This window comes from Microcaecilia unicolor, chromosome 1, assembly GCF_901765095.1.
Source record: "Microcaecilia unicolor chromosome 1, aMicUni1.1, whole genome shotgun sequence".
Taxonomy (NCBI): domain Eukaryota; kingdom Metazoa; phylum Chordata; class Amphibia; order Gymnophiona; family Siphonopidae; genus Microcaecilia; species Microcaecilia unicolor.
In genome coordinates this window covers 25,137,024-25,164,380 of record NC_044031.1, presented here as the reverse complement: position 1 = coordinate 25,164,380, position 27,357 = coordinate 25,137,024, and the positions used below count along the sequence as shown (strand labels likewise).

Sequence of the window (27,357 nt, the reverse complement as noted above, 5' to 3'; positions counted from 1 at the left end):
TTAAAAAATAAAAGAATGAAACTTTTGCCTCAGCTTCACATTCACACAACCTTGAACCCCAAAACGCCGCGGGGCTCAGAGTTTTAACTCGTGCTTTCATCCACTCAATTATTTTCAAACCTTTCCTCAGGTTCTAACAATTCACCTTTTTCTATAGTCTACAGTCACACACATCCGTCCTTCATCAATTCTCCCTCCCAACTCACACTGATCAGGAACTGCAGTTTTAGAATGTTTTCCCTGGTTCATGCATGCTTGTCCCAGCAGAGCTCTACTGCTCAATCACAACTTTTCCAAACTTAAATAAATTGTAAAGGTTTTTTTGTTTTTAAATCATTTTAACTCAAGGGGGTTACACTAAGTTCCTGCCTAAGGTAGTGTCAGAGTTACATCTTAACCAATCAATTGTCCTGCCAACATTCTTCCTAACCTGGCAAAAGCCACTGCGCACCTTGGCCTGCAAGCGAGCTTCGGCCTTCAATCTGGAGTAGACTAAAGCCCATAGTCAGTCCACCCAGCTTTTTGTTTCTTTTGACCTAAACAGGATGGGGGCAACCATCGGGAAACGCATTCTTTCCAATTGGCCATAAGTGAAAGAGATGCAGTCCGCTAGCCAAGGCTGGCCTGACTCTGGAGGGTCTTGTCACAGCTTACAATGTCACAGCCATGGTTGCGTCGGTAGCCCACTGGAGCTCAGCCTCCATTGAAGAGATTCGCAGGGCTGCAACGTGGTCTTTGGTCCACTCGCTCACATCTCACTACTGCCTGGAGAAGTGTACCCTATGCGACAGTCGGTTTGGTCAGACAGTCCTGCAGAATTTATTTGGTGTCTAGAATCCAACTCCACCTTCCTAGGCCCATTCTTTTCTGTTCCAGGCTGCATTTTCACAACAGTCTGTTTTCCGCTTGGCCTTGCTGTTGCAAATCCCTGTTGACCATGATTTGCTGTTTTTGCGACCCTGGTAGCTAGGGATTCCCTCCTACTTGTCCTTGGAGAACGTAAAAGTTACTTACCTTTAGCACATGTTCTCCGAGAACACTAGCATTCTCACATACCCTCTTCCACCTGCCCTAGGAGTTGTATTCTTTAGTATGCTGTTTGATCCGAGTGAGGGTCCCACACATGCCTCGGGCTGGCGAGAAGGCACCCGCGTGTGTGGGCTTTAAGCTCCATCAAACAGTTTGAAGAAGAAAACAGTAAAAGATAGAAAAATTAGGCAATGAGAAATTACTAGAAAGAAACATTCTCACACTTCCATACTACATAACAGCCCAACACAGGAAGCCAAGAAAGACAGCAGCGGAAGATACATGAAAGAAAAAGGAAAACTGGAGAAGGAAATCTCATCCCATAAATTTAAATCTCTGAACTATGGTCAATAGAATCCAGAAAGGGGTTCAAAAAACACACAATAGTAGTATTCAAACAATGCATATATTTACAGAGAAGGTGGAGTTGAAAACATGCTCCAGTAGCTAAAACTTTTGAACACAGTAACAAAAGCTCCCTCCTTCTCCTGTCCTGGTAATTCTGGAAACATTAAAAAAAAAAAAAAAAAAAAACAACAGAGTTACGAGCTCTATAAATAGTCACAACAAAGCATCCTTATATTGTAAAAAAAAAACCACAAAACCAAAAGGCATCAAAAGCACCTTTCTTTCAATAACAACATTGTCAGATCTTTCCAATACTTTAGTCAAGTTCTGAATCTCCTGTGGATCGATGAACACAGGCTGTTCAAATCCTCCCCAATATCTAGTAGCTAAAGTTGGAATACAGTAACCCTTTTGTAAGGGAGAAAGCCCCGTCTCTGGATATCTCATGTAAAAATAGATCTTTAGGGGAGGCAGTAAGAACCACAGGAAAATTCAATACCCTTTGCTTCAGATTATGATATGTGTAATTATGAAGAGTTTCTAATTTTCTAGGAGTCACCATTTTATCCTCAGCAAATGTGGCCCGAGTTGCCTTAACTTGCTCAACCGATACAGCCAGGTTTTTTTGTATTCTACCTTGTTAGCACTATACTGTGTTGAGGTGGTGAGAAAACCTGCACATACCTCATGCAAGGAGTCTACCGCTAACCAAATGGACTTGTGTAATAACTATTATTCCTCACCAGGGGCTGCGGCAATGGTATGCCAAACTTCCTCCTGTGCCTGAATCAGTGTCTATCCCTGACTCACTCAATAAAGTTTTTCAGTCTGCAACTCCCAGCTCGAGAGTCGTGCGTCATCCTCTACTTCTCTGGTGTTTCTTGGGCTGACGTAAAGGAGTCTCCTGTTTCTCTCTGGATATCACTCTAAGTCACAGCCCTTTCACACTGCCCTTCATGATCAGGCGTCGATAGATCTGATGACGCGTCCAGCTGTACATGCAAAGGGGGTGGTTTGCTGAGACCTCCCGCAACTGCCAAGACAGAACAAAATGCACCTTCACAGCAGCTTCAAGCAATTCGACATCAGATCCCCGCACTGTCGAAGGGTCATGTGTGCTTAACAATACTTCACTCTCCACTTCCGAGTGCTCTCCCACTTCACAAGCCATGGAACCACCCGGAGGGGTGAGTTAAGAATAGTAAATCACAGCTTGCCAAACCCTGGAGGCAGAATGCTGTAGTCCCTGAAGCTTCCCTTTTCATTTAGGCATAGAGTCCAAGTCACTGCAGCTCAGCTTCAAATGTCCTTCTCATCCACTATCTTGGCTCCCTTTGGCCTACGACAGTAGGTCTAAAGGCATAATCTATTTCTATCAGGACCATTTTTCCTTAGCCTCAGGGAATGTACAGTCTTGGCATACACTGATCCTTACAACTGACCTAGTGTGTATGGTGGTTCTTGATCCCATATCCAATTTTTTTAAAGAGTTTTTAGAGGCCAGTCTACAATTTGAAAGCTGTACGAGAATGCGAGAACCGTCAGCTGATTAATGGCTTTGGTCTTATTCTGCGACATTAATGCACTGTTCAATACCAAATGTAATCTCCTGTAAGATTCTTTACTGATCTTTTCTCTCAGTGATTTACAATCGATTGTCACTTCTTTCTCCATTCCTAGATATTTATATACACCTTCCTGTGTTCAGTTTCCTTTATCTCACTCCCATATGGATCTTCTGGTGCCTTTTCATATTTGATAGCTGAGTGAAGCTTCTATCACACTCAGTGCATGAAAATGGTTTCACTCCTGTATGTATCAATTGATGCCTTTTCAGCTCAGACAGGTAAATGAAGCTTTTCTCACATTTGGTGCATGGAAATCGTTTCTCTCGGGCCAATCCAGTGTGAGTCAGGTGGTGCCTTCTGAGCTGTGATAAATAAATGAAACTTTTGTCACACATGGGACAATTAAATTGCTTCTTTCCTGTGTCTCCTTTTTGGTGTACTAAGTTTTCTTTTTGAAGGAACAGATCTTCACTTTTACAACATACACAAGTTCTCTCAGTCTTCATTTTCTGGTGCTTTGTTAAGGAAAACCTACTCCTGTAAGATTCCTCACCTTCAGAACAATGAAAGGGTTTTTTTCTTGTATGTGTTCTTAGGTGTATTACTAAGGATTCCTTGCGAGAGAAACATTTCTTACACTCAATACATGTGAAAGTTTTCTTCTCAGTATGAATCTTCTGGTGCAATTTCAAGATAAACTTCTGTATGAAACATTTCCCACACTCGGAGCACGGAAAACGTTTGTGCCCTATGTGGCTTCTCTGGTGAATTAACAGACAATATTTCCTATCAAAACGTCTTCCGCAGGTTTCACACAAAAAAGATTTCTTCCCATTCTCCTTTCTCTTGTGGTGTCTCAGGTGTCCAGGAATCTTTGGGAGCCGTCCATCACTTCTCCCCACACTCTCCCGCAGGATTTCTCCGCTCCTTCTCTGATTTCTGCTGACTTTGGCTGATTTCTCTCCTTTCAGCCCTTTGGGGAAGATTCTCACAGATATTTCCCGACTCCCTTGGTATTGGTTCCAGTATTATGGGATGATCTTCCGGATTCTTCTCCTGCTTCTCTTCCTGAATGGCCTCATGATCTGCCGGATATGAAAAGAAGGCGTTAGTCGGCTGTTAGTGACTACAGAAAGCTATCAAAGGACAGAATCTGGTTTTGTGGTCGGACGATTCTTTTGTGTCTGGCCTTTGTCAGCGGACACTAAAGAACCATGTGGGATCTCTGCTATTTACACAATTTTTATATGTCTTAAACAGTAGCTTTATGAAATGCCAGTGTAATCCCCAGTGTAATATCTTTAGACACATCTGCGGAGAACTTCGTAGGCTATGATGCTTTCATTAAAGCAGTAAGAGAGATGTTATAGTATTGAGATTTCAAGAACACCCAGGTCCCTCCTTCAGAGGTCACAGCAAGCATTCAGACCTACGGTCATATCTGAGGAAGGGGTGCATGTTATATTTCAAAAACTCATGAGCACTTCCATCATCTTTGTCATTACACAGCCTTTCAGATTTTGCTTTTCATAAGGCCTCTGGTGCTGGAAAAAAGGTGTTACAAATTTTTTTTTTTAAACAAAAAAAACTTTATTAAAGATTGGCAATATACGTTCAATACATGAATGAACCACAACAGTGATAAGTAAGTCCTCCAATCCCTCCCCCCTTCCCCCCAACCCACTCCCTAGTGAGATCATAATATATAACCATAAACATCAGACTATTAAAATTCTTTCAGAGACTGCATTGAACCAGATACAGTCAAGTGCACTCCAAGCCTCTGAGGTTAAGAGGCTGTCAGAAAAAACTGAAAAAGTTGGATCTTGTGGGATAATCCCTAATTAAAGACAGAAACTATACTTTGCGACGCTTGGAGTACTTGGAAATCAATCTAAAAGACTAACTTTGCGGTTTATATATTTTCCTAGGTCTCCTTTGGTGGTACCAACACAAATGGTTAGAAAATATCTAATGGAAATTCTGGGAATGCCGGCGAATTCTCTGCTGCCTATAACTCGTGCTTATTATATTCAAATTGATGGGAAACCATCAAGTAATTTACAACAAGACGCATTGAATCTCACGGCATTCCTGGAATCCTCCCTTGAGGTTATTACTCAAAGAACTACACTTTTGGTAACTTTTGCAATAGAGATGGACAGGGACGCTGTCCTTAGACTCTCTTTGAGACATTTGGACTCCCAATTTTTGGGTTCAAAAATTAGAGTTTTTCCTGACCTGGCTTGTGAGACTCAACAGAGACGTAGGAGGTTCTTATCCTTACGTCCTCTTGTAATTGCTATAGGCGCAGATTTTCTTTTAACATAGTAACATAGTAGATGACGGCAGAAAAAGACCTGCACGGTCCATCCAGTCTGCCTAACAAGATAAACTCATTTTCTTTTAAGATTTCCATTTGTGTGTAGAATAAAATTTCAGTCTAAGCAATTTCAATTTTTTGACCCAAAACAATTGGAAGACTTTTTATTAAGCAGAGAAGAGGTTGATGTACAAGTTTAGTCACATGTGCAACACTGTATAGCAGATTAGAGTTACCCGCTCGGAATTAAGCTGTTCTTTTTGATTTAATTCTATTTGTGTGCTTAATGTTTAAGTATGGAGATTTATTTCTATGTCTTGGATCGATTACCTTAACTTGTGGTCGTTAGTTTGGAATAATACTGTGGATTGTATATTTGCTTATTTTATTTGAATGTTTAATTTCAGTTTGGTGTATTATCACTCATAAGTATATAGTATGAATGTTAAAATGATAAATAAAGAATTAAAAAAAAACCCCATAAACTTCCAGTACAATCACCAAAAATGGAAAACGGAAAACCAAAGCGGACGTCAATCACTCCAAACGCTGTGGGTTAGATTTCCAGTTCAATAAGAGCCCCAGACTTTGTGAAACTTAGTGAGTTGGAGATTCTTAATTACTGTCAGTTCAGACATCAAACACAAATGATCTATTTTACGCAGGTAAAGGGATCCGAGGACTCCTTCCATGCTGCTGCCAGGGCCAGACGAGCTGCAGTGAACAGATGAATCGCCAGACTGTGTTGTGAAGGTTGTATTCCAACGGGTCTGTGACGGAGCAAACAATGTTCTGCTATCAAAGGATAGGAGCCCCCTATAATTTGTTGCATCAAAGAATGGACAGACTGCCAGTACGGTTGAATGAGAGGGGCAGGACCACCAAATATGGAACATATCTCCAAACTGTCCACAGTTACGCCTACCAAATCCTGTGCCAATCTTAAAGATACGCTGCAAACGCTGCGAAGTATATTAACATCCGTATAGCATTTTGTATCCATTTTCAATTAAGGCACTACCGATAGATAGCTTAAGGAGAAATTTAAAACACTTTTCCCATTGCAGCCCCGTATAGGTTGTTCTCAGGTCCCTTTCCCAATATTGTGTGTAATAATCCACAGGAGAGCAGGCCAGTAGTAAAGCCCAATATAAAATGAGAAACACCCCCCCGCTCTGCACCATCACACAATGCCCTTTCTAAAAGAGTCTCCTCCAAACCAATCTCCCCCCGCGCTTTATGCAAAATATGGAAAAATTAAGACATACCTGATAATTTTCTTTCCTTTAGTCGCAGCAGATGAATCCAGGAACTGGTGGGTTGCATCCGTCTACCAGCAGGTGGAGACAGAGAACACTAAAAGCAGGCACTGACCCTCTGTATACCGGTCCTTCTACCTTTAGTATAGTAAGAATTCCAAAGCAGAGAAAAGAAACAGGAACATCACTTAACTCACAATAAAAGAAACGCACTCAACCGGAGTGAACAATACTCATAATAGAGTAGCCAACAAACTGTCTAATGCAGATTTTGCTGAAACTGATCACAGACTGCAACAGGGAGGGATCCTGGATTCATGTGCTGCGACTAAAGGAAAGAAAATTATCAGGTATGTCTTAATTTTTCCTTCCTTAGCTTCAGCAGCAGATGAATCCAGGAACTGGTGGGATGTACCCAAGCACTCCCTAAACCGGGCGGGAAGTTGCAGCTCCCCAAGATAGAACCGCCGCCCCAAGGCGCGCATCCTCCCGTGCTGCAACATCCAGACGATAATGCTTAGCAAATGAAAGGTGCACACCCATGTCGCCGCCCGACAGATGTCCAAAACTGAAAACAGGCAAGTCTCCACCCAGTCAAAAGGTAAGCCGAAACAATTGCTTCCTTTAGCCAGCGCGCAATTGTGGCCTTAGACGCTGGAAAACCTCGTTGTGGACCCGAAAACAGGACGAACAAGTGATCAGAGCACCGAAACTCATTTGACATCTGTAAGTACTGCAAAAGAATGCACCGGACATCCAAAAGGCGCAACTGCCAAAAAGACTCCGGGCAATCCTCCTTCTGAAATGAAGGAAGAAATGAGGGCACCGTGCGAACCGTGACCCCGGATTCTGAAAACTGCAAGAAGGGATCCCGACACGACAGGGCCTAAATCTCGGACACTCTACACGCCAACACCAGGGCCACCAAAAAAACTGCCTTAAGCGTAAGATCTTTTTCTGACCAAGTGGCTCAAAGGGCACCAACTAAAATGCATACAAAAACAAGCCGCAAACTCCAAGTAGGGCACGGAAAACGCAATGGAGGACAAAGCTTCAACCATCCACGCAAGAAGCACACCACATCCGGATGAGCCGCAAACCGACGAACCCGCCACTCGGCCTCGAAAACACGTCAGTGCTGCCACTTGCACCCGAAGAGAATTGTAGGCTAGACCTTTCTGCAGACTATCCTGCAAAAAAGCCAACATCTGGGAAATCAAAGCCCACATAGGCGACCACGCATGCGCTGAACACCACGCTTCAAAAGTACGCCAGACCCGAGCGTAGGCTGTAGGCGTGGATCGCTTGTGAGCTCTCAGCAAAGTAGCTATCACTTCGTCAAAATAACCTTTCTTCCTTAAATTCGCTCTTTCAAGAGCCAAGCCGTAAGACCAAAGCGGCAAGGATCTTCCATACCCACAGGTCCCTGATGCAGAAGGTTTGGGAGGAGAGGAAGATGGAACGGATCTCCCACCAGAAGTCGCTGCAAATCCGCATACCACGGATGTGGCCAGTCTGGAGCCACCAGGATCATCAGCCCTGAGTGAAGGCGGATCCGTTGAAGAATTTGACCGATCAAAGGCCACAGTGGAAACACATACAGAAGTGTGGATGGCGGCCATGGTTGCGACAGGGCATCCAGCCCCGCGGACCCATGCTCCCTTCTGCTGAAGAACCGGACTACTCTGGCATTGGAGTTGGACGCCATGAGATCGATCCCTGGAGTGCCCCACTTGCTGCAAATCTGCCGGAAAGCTTCCGTCGCTAACTCCCACTCTGCCAGATCAAGGGTATGGCGACTGAGAAAGTCGGCATGCACATTGTCCAGGCCAGCGATGTGGGCCGCCAATAACAGAAGATGATGCTCCGCCCAAGTCAGAATGACGGCTGCCTAGTAAGCAAACGCTCTGTTCTGAGTGCTGCCTTGAAGATTGATATAGGCCACCGCTGTCGTACTGTCCGACAGAACCCGCACTGCTCACCCCTCTAGGATCTTGTGTAACGCTAGAAAGGCTTGACAAATGGCTTTCAGCTCTGGACTATTGATGGACCAACTGTACTCCACACTCGACCATAGGCCTTGCGCACAATGGTGTAGACAGTGAGCCCCTCATCCCGAAAGACTGGCATTTTGTGAACTATTGCGCAGGTTTTGATTGGGAGCCAGTGCAGTTTTTGTCGTAGGGGTTTGGCGCTTTCAAAACGCGTTTTTCCAAATATAAGCCTGGCTGCTGTGTTTTGTGCGGTCTGAAGTTTCTTTATGATTTGTTCCTTGCATTCCGCATAGATTCCGTTGCAGTAGTCTGCGTGGCTTAGTACCATTGATTACTTGAGCGTGCTGTTCACCACCGCTGCCTTGATTTTCTCTCCTCACATGCTATTCTTGACCCACTACAATCTGGTTTTCGCCCTCTCCACTCAACCGAAACTGCGCTTACTAAAGTCTCCAATGACCTATTACTGGCTAAATCCAGAGGTCTCTATTCCATCCTCATTCTTTTTGATCTTTCCGCTGCTTTTGACACTGTCGATCACAGCATACTCCTCGATACCCTGTCCTCACATGGATTCCAGGGCTCTGTCCTTTCCTGGTTCTCTTCCTACCTCTCCCTCCGCACCTTCAGAGTTCACTCTGGTGGATCCTCTTCTACTTCTATCCCTCTGCCTGTCGGCGTACCTCAGGGTTCTGTTCTTGGTCCCCTCCTCTTTTCTATCTACACTTCTTCACTTGGTTCATTAATCTCATCCCATGGCTTCTCCTACCATCTCTATGCTGACGACTCCCAAATCTACCTTTCTACCCCTGATATCTCACCTTGCATCCAAACCAAAGTTTCAGCGTGCTTGTCTGACATTGCTGTCTGGATGTCTCAACGCCACCTGAAATTAAACATGACCAAAACCGAGCTTCTCATTTTTCCCCCCAAACCCACCCCCCCACCCCCCCCGTTTTCTATTTCTTTTGATGGCTCTCTCATTCTCCCTGTCTCCCCAGCTCGAAACCTTGGGGTCATCTTTGACTCTTCCTCTCTCTCCTTCTCTGCTCATATCCAGCAGACCGCCAAGACCTGTCGTTTCTTTCTTTACAACATCCGTAAAATCCGCCCCTTTCTTTCCGAGCACTCTACCAAAACCCTCATCCACACTCTTGTCACCTCTCGTTTAGACTACTGCAATCTGCTTCTTGCTGGCCTCCCACTTAGTCACCTCTCTCCTCTCCAATCGGTTCAAAACTCTGCTGCCTGTCTCGTCTTCCGCCAGGGTCGCTTTACTCATACTACCCCTCTCCTCAAGTCGCTTCACTGGCTCCCTATCCGTTTTCGCATCCTGTTCAAACTTCTTCTACTAACCTATAAATGTACTCACTCTGCTGCTCCCCAGTATCTCTCCACACTCGTCCTTCCCTACACCCCTTCCCGTGCACTCCGCTCCATGGATAAATCCTTCTTATCTGTTCCCTTCTCCACTACTGCCAACTCCAGACTTCGCGACTTCTCTCTCGCTGCACCCTACGCCTGGAATAAACTTCCTGAGCCCCTACGTCTTGCCCCATCCTTGGCCACCTTTAAATCTAGACTGAAAGCCCACGTATTTAACATTGCTTTTGACTCGTAACCACTTGCCTCCACCTACCCTCCTCTCTTCCTTCCTGTACACATTAATTGATTTGATTACTTTTTTTTTTTTGTCTATTAGATTGTAAGCTCTTTGAGCAGGGACTGTCTTTATTCTATGTTTGTGCAGCGCTGCGTACGCCTTGTAGCGCTATAGAAATGTTAAATAGTAGTAGTAGTAGTATCAGGTTGTGAAATACTTCCCTTGGGAGGAATGGTTTCACGCGTTTGAGTCTCCACATTGAGTGAAACATTTTCTTTATGGTGGATTTCGCTTGGTTCTCTAGTAAGAGGTTCCGGTCGATTGTTACTCCGAGAATTTTCAGGCTGTCTGAGATAGGGAGGGTGTAACCTGGGGTGTTGATGTTTGTGGGTTTGTATGTACTGTATTGGGATGAGATGATGAGACAGTGAGTTTTTTCTGTGCTGAGTTTTAGTTGGAATGCATTTGCCCGTGAGTTCATGATGTTTAAGCTGAGCTTGATTTCATTGGTGATTTCTGCCAGATCGTGTTTGTAGGGGATGAATAGATATCATTTATTTTAATACAAGCTGCAGGCTGTGCATAGATCTGAGTTAGCTAAGTAAGGAACTTCCCAGGAAACCCCACTGTGCGCACGGTAAGAAATAAGAAAGGCCAATGAACCCTGTCGAACGCTTTTTCAGCATCCAATGACAAGAGTAACATTGGGACCTTAGTTATATGAGCTTGTTGATTAAGGTGAATAGCTCTGCAAACAATACCATAGGTTTGCCGTCTTGACCACAAAACCAGATTGATCTACATGTATCAGGGAAGGCAGCAGCTGTTGAACTCGCTGCAGTATTTTAGTAAAAAGTTTGTAATCTGTGTTCAATAAAGAGATGGGTATGTAGGATACACATGACAAGGGATCCTTCCCCAGTTTGGGGACCACAGTGATAGCCGCCAAACTCCAAAAGTTTGGAAGACACTCCCCTGACTCCAGATAATTTAAAGCCTGGAGAAGTAATGGAGCTAGATGTTTCCCAAAACACTTATAATATTTATTGATGAACCCATCTGGTCCAGGGGCCTTGCCAGCATGCAGATTTTTAATAGCCCATATGATTTCCTCCAGTTCAATTGGGTGAGACATAAGTTTGAAGCCGAGATTCTGGGTAAATCAAGAATGGACAGGTATAACTGAATGTCCTCCTCCATGGGGGAGACATCAGGGATATACAGTTGCTCATAATGCCTTGTAAAGGCATCCTATATACCTGCCATCCTGGTATAGAGAGCCCCAGTGTCATCTTGGATGGAGCTCATGTGTGACCACGCTGTTCTTTGTTGTAGTTTATGAGCTAACAGGTAGCTCACTTTGTTGCTAAATTCATAGCGGTTTGGCAGCTACATCTGCAACGCACAGAGCTCCATCCGGAGAGTATGGAGATCATCCTCCTCAGAAGGAGCCACCCCTTGGTGTTTAGTTTCAGATTCCAGTGCGACTACCTGAATGCGGAGATTCCGCTCTGCAGCTTCCTTCTGTGTCTTTAATTGGGACTGTAACGCAAAACTTTTCCCCTCATGACCGTTCTGTGTCCCTCCCACAAGGCCAATAGTCAACCTCCCCTTTATCACTATATTGTACATATTCCAAGATGTCTTTCTCAAACTGACTCACATTAGAAGGGCTTTGTAAAATCTCATCATTAAGACGCCAATATCTAATGCCTCTCTGTTCTAAATATCCAATTGTGAGGGGGCGTGGTCGGACCATGTTAGTAGCCATATCCGAAGGGCACTTGCTCTTTCAGATGAGCAAATCCCCAAACCAATAATCAATCTGGGAATGAACATAAGAATATAATATACGAACATAAGAGTAGCCATACTGGGTCAGACCAATGGTCCATCTAGCCCAGTGTCCTGTTTTCCCAACAGTGGCCAAGCCAGGTCACAAGTACCTGGCAGAAACCCAAATCGTGACAACATTCCAGAACCTCAAAGAGAAACAAGATTCCGGAATCATAACGACTAGCAAGATTCCATGAAGAATCCCAAAGAGTAGCAAGATTCTGGAACCCTAAAGAGTAGCAACATTCCATGCTACCAATCCCAGGGTAAGCAGTTGCTTCCCATCTCTGTCTCAATAGCAGACTATGGACGTTTCCTCCAGGAATTTGTCCAAACCTTTTTTAAACCCAGATACGCTAACCACTGTTACCACATCTTCCTGCAACGAGTTCCAGAGCTTAACTATTTGTTGAGTGAAAAAATATTTCTGCCTATTTGTTTTAAAAGTATTTCCATGTAACTTCCTCAAGTGTCCCCTAGTCTTTGTACTTTTGGAACAGAGTAAAAAATCAATTTACTTCTATTCGTTCTACACCACTCAGGATTTTGTAGACCTCAATCTTATCTCCCCTCATCCGTCTCTTTCCAAGCTGAAGAGCCCTAACCTCTTTAGCCTTTCCTCATACGAGAGGAGTTCCATCCCCTTTGTCATTCTGGTCGCTCTTCTTTGAACCTTTTCTAATTCGGCTATATCTTTTTTTGAGATACGGTGACCAGAACTGAACGCAATACTCAAAGGTGTAGAAATCTGTTTAGAAAGTTGTAAATTTTCATTGCATATGTAGACTGTAGTACTTATATATGTGGAATGTTTTTCTGCCAGTGATGTTTTTAGCTCTGAAGTGGTTACCCTGGAGCTCTCTGAGGCTTTTTCCACCCACTATTAATATATTACTGAATGCCTGATGCAGATTTCTGAACCTTGAGTACTGCGTTCACTTCTGGTTGCTGTATCTCAAAAAAGATATAGCCGAATTAGAAAAGGTTCAAAGAAGAGTGACCAGAATGACAAAGGGGATGGTATGAGGAAAGGCTAAAGAGGTTAGGGCTCTTCAGCTTGGAAAAGAGACGGATGAGGGGAGATATGATTGAGGTCTACAAAATCTTAAGCGTAACTGGGCTTAAAAAAGGTTTGGACAAATTCCTGGAGGAAAAGTCCATAGTCTGCTATTGAGACAGACATAGGAAGCAATTGCTTGCCCTGGGATTTATAGTATGGAACTAGCCGTTGAGCCCGTTAAAACGGGCTGGTGGGTCGCTGCCCCCGCCGCCCCTCCACCCGGCGGTCTCTTCGCTATTCAACTTACATCTCCGCAGCAAGCAGAGATCAGCTGAGCTCCAGTCAGCCTTCCTTCTCTGCCTGTGTCCCGCTCTCGTGTGACGTAACGTCAGCGAGGGCGGGACACAGGCAGGGAAGGAAGGCCAACGGCAGCTCAGCTGATCTGCCTGCTGCAGAGATGTAAGTTGAATAGCGAAGAGACCGCCGGGTGGAGGAGTGGCGGCAGCAGCGACTCCGGGGGGGGGGGGGGGTACCAGTGGCGGCGACCTCGAGGGGGGTAGCGGTGGCGACCTCGGAGGTTCCCTCCCCTTCACGCAGTTTCCCTGTCTGTCCCACCCCCGTGTCAATACGTCTCTACTGCGCATTTGCGAGTGAGTATTGTCACTCGCCGTTTATATGTTTGATGTTGCTACTATTTGAGATGCTGAATGGAATCTTGTTACTCTTTAGGATTCCAGAATCTTACTGTTCTTTGGGGTTCTACATGGAATGTTGCTACTCTGAGATTCCGCATGGAATCTTGTCACTCTTTAGGATTCCAGAATCTTGCTGTTCTTTGGGGTTCTACATGGAATGTTGCTACTCTTTGAGATTCTGCATGGAATCTTGTCACTCTAAGATTCCATAATGTTATTCTTTGGGGTTCTACATGGAATGTTGCTACTCTTTGAGATTCTGCATGGAATCTTGTCACTCTAAGATTCCATAATGTTATTCTTTGGGGTTCTACACGGAATATTGCAACTCTGAGATTCTGCATGGAATCTTGTCACTCTTTAGGATTCCAGAATCTTGCTATTCTTCGGGGTTCTACACGGAATGTTGCCACGATTTGGGTTTCTGCCAGGTACTTGTAGCCTGGCTTGGCCACTGTTTGGAAAACAGGATACTGGTCTAGACAGACCACTGGTCTGACCCAGTATGGCTACTCTTATGTTCTTATGTATGTTCTTAATTGAGGACTATTTAAATCATACCTTGTGTGATTATTTCATCCACTACCCATACAGTGAATTATACAGCACATTTGTTAATTTATTTGTGTGCGGCTCTCTGTGTATAAAGGTTGCGCCACCCCTGCTATTAAACCTGCTTTGACTCTGTACTGTATTTATTAATATTAATACTCACCTGTGTCTGAGTGAGTCATTTCTTTCATTCCTGACTCTTGGGGAACCCAGACATACGGCTCTTCCTCTTCTTTAATCCTTAATAATATATCGGGATTGTTTTTTTTCTGGTCTGTGTCTAGGGATAGAAAAGAAATTAATTACCTCTCTCTTACAATCACAGAAGAACACACAGCCAGGGCCGGTGTTGGGGGGGGGGGAGGGGCAAGCAGAGCAGCTGCCCTGGGCCCCACAGCTTCAGGGGACCCCACAGTCCAGGCATCTCTTCCCCTTCTCCCCACCACAGTCTGTTTCCTTCTCCCTTCCCGATCTTCTTTAAAAATGTATTTCCCTTCTCAGAGGGGCCCCGTCACGGTAGCCATTTTCACAAGCTGCCTCCGGCTGCCCCGAAGCTTTCCCTCTCTGCCATGCAAGGTCACCGGATCCCCCCAGATCGCTGCCGCAATTGAAATACCTTGTTAGCTGACAGGGATCCCGAGGCCCTGCCAGCAGAAGACGTCTTCCTCCAGCACAGCTGTTCTGTCGATTGCCTGCCCCTGCGGCTGCTTTTTCTCTCAGGGCATTCTCGTTTTCAAAACTGAGCATGCACGACTGAGAGGAAAAGCAGCCGCTCAGCTGGGCAGAAGAGCAGCGCTGGAGGTGCTTCTCCGGGTCCTCCCCAGACTCCAAGGAGGGCCCAGTTGCAGCACCAGAGTTCTCTCTCTGCTGCTCCTGTCGGGACGCGATCATGCAGGTCCCGTCAGGAGCAGGAGAGAGAGACCCCGGCGCTGGGCCCCCCTTGGAGGCCCGGGGAATTTTGCCCTCCCTGCCCCCCCTCTCGGCAGCCCTGCACATAGCAGAAGTTTCCAGAGGAACAGCACATGATGGGGGAGAGAGGATCTGCTATTGTCATCCATCAAAACATAAGCACCTGGGGATCATCGTACCAAGTAACCTTAAAGTGATCAAACTTTTTAAGAAGGGAGTGGTGGAAGGTCAGAGGAATGGCAGATGACAGAGAAAGAGAGAGAGAGAGATGGGGAGATGCTGGACGGCACAATGAGAAACATGTATGACTTGGAAGTCTTTACTGACTGAAGTTTAGAACTTGGAAACAGTTAATGTCAGTCGTTTCAGGCTCCGAGAGAGGAGTAAGGATTGACTGACAGAGACCATTTTCATTATATGCAGGTGAGGGATTTTATGCACCGTTAAGGCTAAAGACGAGCTATTGTTGACAGTAACAGAACTGGACGGGCGATGGGCTCGGGGGCAGGGAGGGGTGGCATATCCAGGATTTATAAAGCGCTCTTACATCAATCTTCCCCCTTGTCCCAATATACTGATAAATGGGAGACTCTTTTATCCGTCCATTATGAGCGGGATAAATGGCCCCGTATATATAAAACTTTACTGAATTTTTCTGTGGCAACACCTCTGGTGGAGAATGGGTACAAGATGTTATACCAGTGGTACCTCACCCCCCTACAGAATATCACATATATTTCAGAGGTCTCAACTTGCTGGCGGGGCTGTGGAGCCCGGGGTACATTCTGGCACATATGGTGGGACTGCCCGACCATAAAGCAGTTCTGGACAGACTTAATATCACACCTCCACACTAAGCTGGGGATAGCAATTACACCGAGCCCGGAGCTTTGTTTACTTAACATACCAGTGGAGGGCATACGTCGCTCATTTCATGGTATTCTCTCTCATGTAGTAACAGCAGCACGTATTTTAATTGCTAGATATTGGAAACAAACAGCGATCCCTACGTTGGATCAAGTCTTTAAAAAAGTGGATTACTGTTTTTTAATGGCTAAAATGACAGCTGTGAAGCAGGGACAGATTTTTTTTTTTAATTTTTGTTACATTTGTACCCTGCGCTTTCCCACTCATGGCAGGCTCAATGCGGCTTACATGGGGCAATGGAGGGTTAAGTGACTTGCCCAGAGTCACAAGGAGCTGCCTGTGCCTGAAGTGGGACTCAAACTCAGTTCCCCAGGACCAAAGTCCACCACCCTAACCACTCCTCCACTCCACTGGTAAAATTTCTCAAAGTGTGGACAATATATATGGACTGGAGAGGGATCTCCGTTTGATAGGTGGAGGATTCCGTCGGTTTGAACTGTTGAGTCCGACTGTTGTTACCCTGGAGGAAAGGTGGGTGGGGGTAGGGAGCGGGGGGGGGGGTGGGGGGGGGTTGTGTAGCATTTGTTGTCAACAGCGCATTTTGGACTGTACATTAAGTGGAAGCATTGGATATTGTATTGAACTTGTTATGTGAAATAATAACATACATTAAAAAAAAAAAGAACTTGGAAAACAGTTGCTTTATATTTGCCTGTGAAGGGTCAATAAAAACAAAACGTATGCAGACATAAATTGAATTAGTCCTTTTTGCTGTTGCCCACTGCTGCACTTCCCCGTCCCCTTCTGTTCCTCGCAGACAGAAGAGGAGAGGAAGGGCAGTTTTAGGGAGCAGAGGCCTACTTTTTCCTAGACAGTTTCTTCTTCAGGTCAATCCCTCTTATCCCCGACAGGAGGGCAGGGCCTGAATTAGGGAACCTTAGGCTCTTCTTGATCTGCTCTGCCTGCTCCAGACGCACCTCTCTCCCGCCTGTTCCCAGTGGCTGCCTGTGAAGGTGGGGGGGGGGGAGGCTTGAACAGGAAGCTGAGGGCTGCTCTCTGCTGCCGAGATTTAGGGGCACTTCCCAATACAGTACCGTGTTTCCCCGAAAATAAGACACTGTCTTATGTTAATTTTTGCCCCCAAAATGCGCTAGGTCTTATTTTCAGGGGCTTATTTTTCAGGGAAACATCGGGGTTGGATCGGGGTTGGCCCGACCCGCCTTCCGTCGCTCCCGGAACTAACCTTAAACGCCTCCTTTCACCTTCGCAGCAAGCAGCAGCAGGGCAGGCCACTCCTTCCTTCCGTGTCCCGCCCTCGCCTGACATAACATCCGCGAGGGCGGGGCACGGAAGGAAGGAGAGGTCTGCCCTGCTGCTGCTTGCTGCGAAGGTGAAAGGAGGCGTTTAAGGCTAGTTCCGGGAGCGACGGAGGGCGGGTGGAGGGGGGGGGCCTTGTCCGGCTCTCGGCGGCCCTGCCTTCAAACACAAAATTTGCTAGGTCTTACTGTCGGGGAAACTGGTAGACAGAGCTCTCTATGCTGATGCAATGGGCTGCCTGGTCTGCAGACATAAAGCTGCCCTAGGTGTCATGTAGGGTTGCCAACTAGTTCCAGATTCACCCGACAGGGTTGATCCAGTCCTGGCTTTACTTACCCCAATGCACACAGGGACTTGTACCCTGGTTCTTCTTAGGGAATCCAATGGGGAAATCAGGACCACAAGTCCCAGCATGCAATGGAGTAAGGCCAGGACCGGATCAACCCTGTCAGGCGAAACTGGATCTAGTTGGCAACCCTATGTCCAGGGGTGGGGGGGGGGGGGAACGGGACTGCATTGGCAGGGCTGATATTAACTACGTGCGATAGGAATCTCACCACATGAATCCCCTGCTAAATATCCACCCCACGTTTGCCAGAAATGCAGATATGTGGTCCTTACCTGGAGAGATCGGGGTCTCATAATTATCCTTCACTGCCTCCCTGTGCAGCTCTTTTGGGTCTCCTTTTAAATACTCCCACTTCTCCTGGGAAAATGAGGCAGCCACGTCCTCAAATGCCACCCGCAGCTGAAATGAAACCAGAAACGCACAACACTGTTTCATCAGGAGAATTCACTGGGCCGAATCCGACAGGCGGGAAGAACTGGCGTCCTGGACAGTAACACATTTCCCATTTCCAGTTATTGTCACGGTTCACATCGTACAGTTTATGAATATATCATATCTACATTTAAGATGTTATTTTCTACTAGTAAAAAAGGCCCGTTTCTTAACACAGTGAAACAGGCGCTAGCAATGTAATGAGTTCCTGCCATTAATGTTTCCACGGTTGTATTCTGAATATAATTGTTGTTTACATGTGGAAGATTTCTTTATATACAATATTTTTTGTGTAAACTGTGTTACAACGTGGTAAAAGTTTTCCTTGTTCAGGCCCTTCAATCAGTTTAACAATCACATCAGAAGAGCTCCTTAGTCGTGAGAATGCAATATACAGTTGCCCATGTGAGAGACTGAGAGTGGAAGTGTGTTTTACAGACAGTGTAAGAGAGATACACAGAGTGATTGTGTGTGTGTGTGTGATGTGTGTGAGTGACAAAGTGATTATATGTTTGTCTTCCCTTCCGTTCTGTGCACTTGCCTCCACTGATGTTCGTACCTCCCTGTATATGATGGTTTGTTAGAGATTCAATCCACTCCACTTCCCTCCTCCAAGTTCCGTTCTGTCTGATTGGTTCTTCGTTCCTGTGACGTCACATTTGTTTGCTTGGCAACTATGCAGCATTCCGTTTCCTCGACGTGAGGGCGGGGACAGTGAGAGCCAATAATACGCTAAACTACAGACTTACGAACCCTACACTGCCACAGTGCCACAGAGTCAGCTTCAGAATGTTGGAGGTGCTTTTTATTATACAGTGGTGGAAATAAGTATTTGATCCCTTGCTGATTTTGTAAGTTTGCCCACTGACAAAGACATGAGCAGCCCATAATTGAAGGGTAGGTTATTGGTAACAGTGAGAGATAGCACATCACAAATTAAATCCGGAAAATCACATTGTGGAAAGTATATGAATTTATTTGCATTCTGCAGAGGGAAATAAGTATTTAATCCCTCTGGCAAACAAGACCTAATACTTGGTGGCAAAACCCTTGTTGGCAAGCACAGCGGTCAGACGTCTTCTGTAGTTGATGATGAGGTTTGCACACATGTCAGGAGGAATTTGGTCCACTCCTCTTTGCAGATCATCTCTAAATCATTAAGAGTTCTGGGCTGTCGCTTGGCAACTCGCAGCTTCAGCTCCCTCCATAAGTTTTCAATGGGATTAAGGTCTGGTGACTGGCTAGGCCACTCCATGACCCTAATGTGCTTCTTCCTGAGCCACTCCTTTGTTGCCTTGGCTGTATGTTTTGGGTCATTGTCGTGCTGGAAGACCCAGCCACGACCCATTTTAAGGCCCTGGCGGAGGGAAGGAGGTTGTCACTCAGAATTGTACGGTACATGGCCCCATCCATTCTCCCATTGATGCGGTGAAGTAGTCCTGTGCCCTTAGCAGAGAAACACCCCCAAAACATAACATTTCCACCTCCATGCTTGACAGTGGGGACGGTGTTCTTTGGGTCATAGGCAGCATTTCTCTTCCTCCAAACACGGCGAGTTGAGTTCATGCCAAAGAGCTCAATTTTTGTCTCATCTGACCACAGCACCTTCTCCCAATCACTCTCGGCATCATCCAGGTGTTCACTGGCAAACTTCAGACGGGCCGTCACATGTGCCTTCCGGAGCAGGGGGACCTTGCGGGCACTGCAGGATTGCAATCCGTTATGTCGTAATGTGTTACCAATGGTTTTCGTGGTGACAGTGGTCCCAGCTGCCTTGAGATCATTGACAAGTTCCCCCCTTGTAGTTGTAGGCTGATTTCTAACCTTCCTCATGATCAAGGATACCCCACGAGGTGAGATTTTGCGTGGAGCCCCAGATCTTTGTCGATTGACAGTCATTTTGTACTTCTTCCATTTTCCTTACTATGGCACCAACAGTTGTCTCCTTCTCGCCCAGCGTCTTACTGATGGTTTTGTAGCCCATTCCAGCCTTGTGCAGGTGTATGATCTTGTCCATGACATCCTTAGACAGCTCCTTGCTCTTGGCCATTTGTAGAGGTTAGAGTCTGACTGATTCACTGAGTCTGTGGACAGGTGTCTTTCATACAGGTGACCATTTGCCGACAGCTGTCTGTCATGCAGGTAACGAGTTGATTTGGAGCATCTACCTGGTCTGTAGGGGCCAGATCTCTTACTGGTTGGTGGGGGATCAAATACTTATTTCCCTCTGCAGAATGCAAATAAATTCATATACTTTCCACAATGTGATTTTCCGGATTTAATTTGTGATGTGCTATCTCTCACTGTTACCAATAACCTACCCTTCAATTATGGGCTGCTCATGTCTTTGTCAGTGGGCAAACTTACAAAATCAGCAAGGGATCAAATACTTATTTCCACCACTGTATAGGATAGATGCATGCAAAGAGATACACTTTCAAAAGCATAGACTTTCATATGTAGAATAGGGGGTTGTGACATAAATCAGCTGAGTGTGGTTACATGGATTTTCAGCCACTTACAAGCATTCATATCAATATTAATAGGATACTTAATGACCGCTATATCCCCTAGTGCAGTGTTTCCCAAGTCCGGTCCTGGAGTACCCCTTGCCAGTCAGGTTTTCAGGATATACACAATGAATATTCACGAGATTTGCATATAATGGAGGCAGTGTATGCAAATCAAGTTCATGCATATTCATTGTGGATGTCCTGAAAACCGGTCTTGGGAAAATACTGTCCCAGAAGGGCCCTGTGTGGTTTACAATCTAAAAAAAAACTATAACCATATATCAAAATACAACAGAAACTCAAATCACAATCTACCAAACAAAAACGTTTTTTAGCTTTCTACACAAATGAGCTATATAACCGCACAGAAAAGCGAGTCAAAGGAGCAACAACCAAATGTTCGGAGCCTCGTTGTTAGAGTAGTGGATTGAAAACCAGGGTTCAAATCCTCTTCTCCTGATGCTTCTTGTGACCACAAGGAAGTCTCTTCCCCCTTCATCATTTCAGGCACAGACTGTAAGCTCTCTAGTACAGGGGATACCTGCTGTACCTGCTTTAAGCTATTGAAAAGACAACTGATCGGATCTAGAATCCAAATCACGTTGTCTAGGAGGGAAGGTGGGGGGGGGGGGGGGGTGGCAGAGGAAGCATTTCAGGGGCATGTTCTGATCATAAATCTGCATTTTTAATTCTCAAAAATTACACTTAAGAACATAAGAATAGCCATACTGGGTCAGACCAATGGTCCATCTAGTCCAGAATCCTGCTTCCAAAATGGCCAATCCAGGTCACAAGTACCTGGTAGAAACCCAATTAGTAGCAACATTCCATGCAGAACCCCAAAGAGTAGCAACATTCCATTCAGAATCTCAAATGGTAGCAACATTCCATGTAGAACCCCAAAGAGTAGCAACATTCCATTCAGAATCTCAAATGGTAGCAGCATTCCATGTAGAACCCCAAAGAGTAGCAACATTCCATTCAGAATCTCAAATAGTAGCAGCATTCCATGTAGACCCCCAAAGTGTAGCAACATTCCATTCAGATCTCAAATAGTGGCAACGTTCCATGTAGAACCCCAAAGAGTAGCAACATTCCATTCAGAATCTCAAATAGTAGCAGCATTCCAGGCTACCAATCCCAGAGCAAGCAGTGTCTTCCCCCCATGTCTGTCTCAAAAGCAGACTATGGACTTTTCTTCCAGGAACTTGTCCAAACAATTTTTTAAAGCCAGATACCCTAAATGCTGATACCACATTCTCTAGCAACGAGTTCCAGAGCTTAACTATTCATTGAGTGAAAAATGTTTTCCTCCTATTTGTCTTAAAAGTATTTCCATGTAACTTCCTTGAGTCTTTGTACTTTTGGAACGAGTAAAAAAATCATTGATTAACATTTGTTCTACCAGTCTTATCGAGCACAAATCAAAGTGGTTTACATAACTAATAAACAAGTTCAAAGATTGAAAAGAACTCTATGTTATACCTACAGAAAAGAAAAACACATGCACATAACATTCATCCAGTGACTCTTAGGAGGGTAAAGGGGTGTGGACACCTAGGAAAGGTCAAGGGGTTAACAGGGAAAATTCAAAGCTAAAAACTGAAGTTTAAACCAGGGAAGATCTAGGAAAGGAGTGGAGGAGTGGCCTAGTGGTTAGGGTGGTGGACTTTGGTCCTGGGGAACTGAGTTTGATTCCCACTTCAGGCACAGGCAGTTCCTTGTGACTCTGGGCAAGTCACTTAACCCTCCATTGCCCCATGTAAGCCGCACTGAGCCTGCCATGAGTGGGAAAGCGCGGGGTACAAATGTAACAAAAAAAATATAGATACTATTGGAGATTCTACATGGAATGTTGCTATTCCACTAGCAACATTCCATGTAGAAGGCTGCGCAGGTTTCTGTTTCTGTGAGTCTGACGTCCTGCACATACGTGCAGGAAGTCAGACTAACAGAAGCAGAAGCCTGCGCGGACACATTGGTGATCTGCAAGGGCCGACTTCTACATGGAATGTTGCTACTGTTGGAGATTCTACATGGAATGTTGCTATTCCACTAGCAACATTCCCAGTAGAAGGCTGCGCAGGCTTCTGTTTCTGTGAAGCAGAAGCCTGCGCGGCCACATTGGTGATCTGCAAGGGCCGACTTCTAGTGGAATAGCAACATTCCATGTAGAGTCTCAAATAGTAGCAACAGTGGAGGAGTGGCCTAGTGGTTAGGGTGGTGGACTTTGGTCCTGAGGAACTGAGTTCGATTCCCACTGCAGGCACAGGCAGCTCCTTGTGACTCTGGGCAAGTCACTTAACCCTCCATTGCCCCATGTAAGCCGCATTGATACTATTGGAGATTCTACATGGAATGTTGCTATTCCACTAGCAACATTCCATGTAGAAGGCTGCGCAGGCTTCTGTTTCTGTGAGTCTGACGTCTCAGACTCACAGAAGCAGAAGCCTGTGCGGCCACATTGGTGATCTGCAAGGGCCGACTTCTTGTGGAATAGCAACATTCCATGTAGAGTCTCAAATAGTAGCAACAGTGGAGGAGTGGCCTAGTGGTTAGGGTGGTGGACTTTGGTCCTGAGGAACTGAGTTCGATTCCCACTGCAGGCACAGGCAGCTCCTTGTGACTCTGGGCAAGTCACTTAACCCTCCATTGCCCCATGTAAGCCGCATTGATACTATTGGAGATTCTACATGGAATGTTACTATTCCACTAGCAACATTGGTGATCTGCGCAGCCACATTGGTGATCTGCAAGGGCCGACTTCTTGTGGAATAGCAACATTCCATGTAGAATCTCAAATAGTAGCAACAGTGGAGGAGTGGCCTAGTGGTTATGGTGGTGGACTTTGGTCCTGGGGAACTGATGGGGAACTGAGTTCAATTCCCACTTCAGGCACAGGCAGCTCCTTGTGACTCTGGGCAAGTCACTTAACCCTCCATTGCCCCATGTAAGCCGCATTGAGCCTGCCATGAGTGGGAAAGCGCGGGGTACAAATGTAACAAAAAAAAAAAAGGAAGAGTCGAAGTCTACTGTATTTTTAACCCCTTCTACTACATTTAAGGGATATGAGAAACAGAAGAAGTCTCTGCTCGTAAGAGAACATGGAAGGGAATTCCACAAAGGGTGATAGGAAGAAAAAAAGCCGTATCCCGAGTTTTTTCCCTTCTGGCCTGAGATAGGCGTGGGAGAATAAGTTGGTGATCATTCAATGAGCGAAGACAGCAAACTGGAGTGTAGGGAATAGTAAGAGAGGCCAGATACTCTTGCTTACCATCCCGATACAACTCAGTCTGTAGCGAACGGCATGACTGCTGTTAGCACCTGGGCTCTGACCAATAAACTGAAATTGAATGCGTAAAAAACCAAGGTCCCATCATCAATATCTTTGTCCAATGGTCAAAGCTTTACCAGTGTACTAGGGGTGTTGCTTGATCCTTCACTCACCTTCTCTTTCCATATTAACCAGCTATGGAAAATAACACTATTCAAAATGAGACAGATACATGTAATCAGATCATTCTTCGACAAAAAAACGAATTGAACATTTTTCTTCACTCAACGTGTAATTAAACTCTGGAATTCGTTGCCAGAGAATGTGGTAAAGGCGATTAGCTTAGCAGGGTTTAAAAAAAGGTTTGGCCGGCTTCCTAAAGGAAAAGTCCATTGACCATTATTAAAATGGACTTGGGCAAAATCCACTGCTTATTTCTGGGATAAGCAGCATAAAATGTTTTGTACTTTTTTGGGATCTTGCCAGGTGTCTGTGGCCTGGATTGGCCACTGTTGGAAACAGGATGCTGGGCGTGATGGGTTTTTGGTCTGTCCCAGTATGGCAATACTTATGTACTTATGACGCAGCACATGGGAAACCTACCTGCTAAAGGTAACCCCACACTCTTGAATGCACTTCCTGAAAGGCTTTGCTTAAGACAAAACTATCTACTTCAGGAAGCAGGTGAAAGCTTGGCTCTTCAACCAGGCCTTTAATGGAAGAAGTAACTAACTTGTTAGTCTCACTCACACACACACAAGGATTGACTCGGGCTGCACATACTGCAGTGGGACATGTTTATCCACTCCTACCCTAGCTGAGATAATATTTAACCATCTCTCTGACCTCACGTGCAACTTTCTTCAAATCAATCATCTTACTTTCTAATTCGTCCTACTTTCTTACTCAGCTATATGTTACAACTTTGCCTTACCCTTCACTACCAATTGTAATGTTCTAGTACATATTGTGTTGTCATTGCAAGTAGTATGGTTAATTAACTAACAAGGGAACATGTAAAGACACTGTGAGATATGTGTGAATGCAATGTGAGAATGTGAGTTTTGCGGGTAGAGGCATTAGGCACAAGTAATAAAATAAAAAACAAGTTTAAGATATTAAAGGTGCAAGGAGTACTGTATATATAAGTATTGCAAGTAGTATACCATGCCATACTTTGTATTGTTGTTTGCATATTTTTACTGCTCTAATTGCCTATTGCTCATGTTTGGTCTGTTCTTACTGTACACCGCCTTGAGTGAATTCCTTCAAAAAGGCGGTAAATAAATCCTAATAAATAAATAACAGGTGACACCTTTTTGATTGGACTAACTTCATACATTTTTTTGGCAGAACCCAACAAGGCACCTCACTGCTAAACTAGAACTAAGCACCCTACTGAAAAGTCACAGAAGTGGCAGTGTGTCTGCATGCAAAGAGGGAGGGATGGCCACATGACCTGCAGTTTCCCTTAAGGCTAAGGATCTTTTCTTTTTCTTTTTGCAGAGTGTCTAAGCGTCGCACCTTGTTCTCCAGGGCGTCCAGCCGTCTGCAGTTGGCTGCGATCCTCCTGTCCTGGGAGCTGATCCGCCCTTCCAGTCGCTCCAACTTGCTGCTGATCGTGTTTTGCAGCTGCACCAGGACCAGCCAGGCGGAGGGATCCGCTGCCCTGGGCTGGAACAAATGCGCTTCCTTTCCGGCTGACATGATATTAGACACTAATCAAGAGCAAGGACGGAACCTCAGCACAAAGCAACACTGACTGCGATGCAGCTTCTACTCCTGTCCTGAGATCGAGGGAGGCGGGGACAGAACAGGGCGACGAGGAGAAGCAGGAGAGAGGAGAGCTGACTGTGACTGCTGCCACCTGCCGCACCCGCCCAGTACTGGCAGCAGAGGAGCTGATTCTGTTTACAAGGCTGAGGGGAACTGGGTTCGATTCCCACTGCAGCTCCTTGTGACTGTGGGTAAGTAAACCGCTTTGAATGTAGTTGGAAAAACCTCAGAAAGGCAGTATATCAAGTCCCATTTCCCTATTTGAGATTCAACATGGAATGTTGCTACTATTTGAGATTCTGGAATGTTGCAACTATTTGAGATTCTACATGGAATGTTGCTACTATTGGAGATTCTACATCTATTCCATTAGCAACATTCCATGTAGAAGGCTGCGCAGGCTTCTGTTTCTGTGAGTCTGACATCCTGCAGGACGTCAGACTCACAGAAGCAGAAGCCTGCGCGGCCACATTGGTGATCTGCAAGGGCCGACTTCTACATGGAATGTTGCTAGTGGAATAGCAACATTCCATGTAGAATCTCAAATAGTAGCAACAGTGGAGGAGTGGCCTAGTGGTTAGGGTGGTGGACTTTGGTCCCGGGGAACTGAGGAACTGAGTTCGATTCCCACTTCAGACACAGGCAGCTCCTTGTGACTCTGGGCAAGTCATTTAACCCTCCATTGCCCCATGTAAGCCGCATTGAGCCTGCCATGAGTGGGAAAGTGCAGGGTACAAATGTAACAAAAATAAAATAGATACTATTGGAGATTCTACATGGAATGTTGCTACTATTGGAGATTCTGCATGGAATGTTGCTAGTCCACTAGCAACATTCCATGTAGAAGGCTGCGCAGGCTTCTGTTTCTGTGAGTCTGACGTCCTGCACGTACGTGCAGGACGTCAGACTCACAGAAGCAGAAGCCTGCGCGGCCACATTGGTGATCTGCAAGGGCCGACTTCTAGTGGAATAGCTTCTACTCCTGTCCTGAGATCGAGGGAGGCGGGGACAGAACAGGGCGACGAGGAGGGAGGGACGTTGGAGGAGAGCTGACTGTGACTGCTGCCACCTCCTGGACCCGCCCAGGATGACAGCAGATTTTATCTTGTGCACTGCCTGTATTGAGACTAGAGGCCACTGGGAACTTTTTTTTTTTTTTACCTTAGCGGCAATGCAAGGAGAGTGGAGGCAATAACATAGTAGATCATAGGAACCAACTTTTCAAAATTATTGGGGGTGCTAAGCCCAATGGAAATAATCCCTCCCTGGACACATACAAGGAATTTTTCCAATATTGGGGGTGCTCAAGCACCCACAGAGTCGGCTCCAATGTAGTAGAGGACGGCAGAAAAAGACCTGCACGGTCCATCCAGTCTGCCCAACAAGATAAACTCATATGTGCTACTTTCTGTGTATACCTGACCTTGATTTGTATCTGCCATTTTCAGGGCTCAGAGCATCAGGGCCTTTTTTGAGAGGGTACATGGGGGTACTGAGTACCGGCACCTTTTCCATTGTCTGCTAAATTGACCCATGGTCCCCAAGTTTTAATGAAAGAGCTCAGGCTCTACCCATCAATTCTGCCTTGTCATAGATTCTGTGACTAGTTGCAGGGGGCCTGGCTATTGTGGGGCACATCCCTCAGTGATCACCCCATACGTGAAAGGTGGCCTGGCATTTGAGTACCGGCACCTTTTTCGCTAGAAAAAACAC

General features: G+C 45.5%; 1 pseudogene; it reads right to left on the bottom strand.

The window, feature by feature from the left end:
- Positions 1-808: 808 nt before the first annotated feature.
- Positions 809-25,652, bottom strand: LOC115463652 (annotated as a pseudogene).
- Positions 25,653-27,357: the final 1,705 nt, after the last annotated feature.